The sequence below is a fragment of the Pelmatolapia mariae genome, linkage group LG8 (genome assembly GCF_036321145.2).
Source record: "Pelmatolapia mariae isolate MD_Pm_ZW linkage group LG8, Pm_UMD_F_2, whole genome shotgun sequence".
NCBI lineage: Eukaryota > Metazoa > Chordata > Actinopteri > Cichliformes > Cichlidae > Pelmatolapia > Pelmatolapia mariae.
The window spans coordinates 19,002,611-19,004,641 of NC_086234.1; positions in this window are offsets into that span (position 1 = coordinate 19,002,611).

Genomic DNA, 2,031 nt, shown 5'->3' on the forward strand with positions numbered 1-2,031 from the left:
TTAGCTCAAAGGCAAGGTTCTGCGTTCACAAAAGCTGCTGGAAAAAGGTTAAACCTAGGATTTAAATTTAAGAATAAAACAGCTGCATTATATGATTTCCCTTTGCAGAGGATAGAGGTTCAATATTCCTGATATTCGGCATTTTGGAAAATGTTGCAACCTCAGCCAAGTTTGTCATATACATTAACTCCATATTACAGTATCTTGTGTAGGTTTTTGATGTTTTGCAGCTCACACACACGCTCTGACCAACTGCCCTGATGAATTTTGAACGTTTTATTTTTCGTGTTTTCTACAGTATTCATTCAATATCTGATAGTCGAGTGCCTTTGAATGCAAACAGATGCTGTGCTCAGTCCACATAATGTGACTTTGGCAACCCTCGTATCTCCCATGTAAGTTGTTTTGGACAAAACTAACTCCACAGTTATTTCCAGTCTGAAAAAGTGCAGATATATTTGATATACAGGGTGGGCCATTTATATGGATACATCGTAATAACATGGGAATGGTTGGTGATATTAAAGTCCTGTTTGTGGCACATTAGTATATGTGAGGGGGCAAACTCCTCAAGATGGGTGGTGACCATGGTGGCCAATTAGAAGTCGGCCATCTTGGATCCAACTTTTGTTTTTTCAATAGGAAGAGGGCCATGTGACACATCAAACTTATTGGTAATGTCACAAGAAAAACAATGGTGTGCTTGGTTTCAACGTAACTTTATTCTTTCATGAGTTATTTACAAGTTTCTCTTTGTTCACAGCCATTGACATGTCGAAGAGGTTAACACGTGAGGAGCGGATCGAAATTGTGTTGATATCTGGTGAACGCAGTAACCGGGTCATTGCAGCAGATTTCAATGCAAGACACCCTACGAGACCACCCATCTCCCATGCTACAGTTAGCAAACTGCTTGCTAAGTTTCGTGAAACTGGTTCAGTGTTGGATTTACCAAAATCTGGACGCAAGAAAACTGTCACTAGCTTCATTCAGCAAGAGCCCACAGCGTAGCACTTGCCGCATGTCACTGGAGAGTGACATTAGTCGAACATCCCTTCGGCGGATATTAGCTACTCACAAATGGCACCCTTACAAACTCCAGCTACTGCAGCATCTCAATGAGGATGACCCAGATCGGCGCACAGAATTTGCAGAATGGGCAAAACAAAAATTGGAACAGGACCCTCAGTTCACGCAGAAGATTTTGTTCAGTGATGAGGCAAACTTTTATGTGAATGGTGAAGTTAACAAACAAAACCACCGCTATTGGTCTGACACTAACCCACATTGGATCCCTCCAAGACTGTTGGACCAACAAAAGTGATGGTTTGGTGTGGTATATGGGGTACAACGATAGTGGGTACATTCTTCATCAATGGTAACCTCAAGGCCACTGGATATTTGAAATTGCTACATTTGATGATGTGTTTCCCTCTTTATGCACTGAAGCTGGCACGTTCCCTGAGTGTTTCCAGCAAGATGGTGCACCACCACATTATGGGTGCCAGGTCCGAGCATTCCTAGATGAACAGTTTCCTGGAAAGTGGATTGGTCGTCGTGGGCCAGTTGAATGGCCCCCAAGGTCTCCCGATCTGACCCCCTTAGACTTTTATCTTTGGGGTCATCTGAAGGCAATTGTCTATGGTGTGAAGATAGGAGATGTGCAGCACCTGAAACTACGGATACTGGATGCCTGTGCTGGCATTCCTCCTGCGGTGTTGCTATCAGTGTGTGAAGAGTGGGAGAAGAGGGTTGCATTGACAATCCAACACAATGGGCAGCACATTGAACACATTTTATAAGTGGTCAGAAACTTGTAAATAACTCATGAAAGAATAAAGTTATGTTGAAACCAAGCACACCATTGTTTTTCTTGTGACATTACCAATAAGTTTGATGTGTCACATGGCCCTCTTCCTATTGAAAAAAACAAAAGTTGTATCCAAGATGGCCGATTCTAAATGGCCACCATGGTCACCACCCGTCTTGAGGAGTTTGCCCCCCCCACATATACTAATGTGCCACAAACAG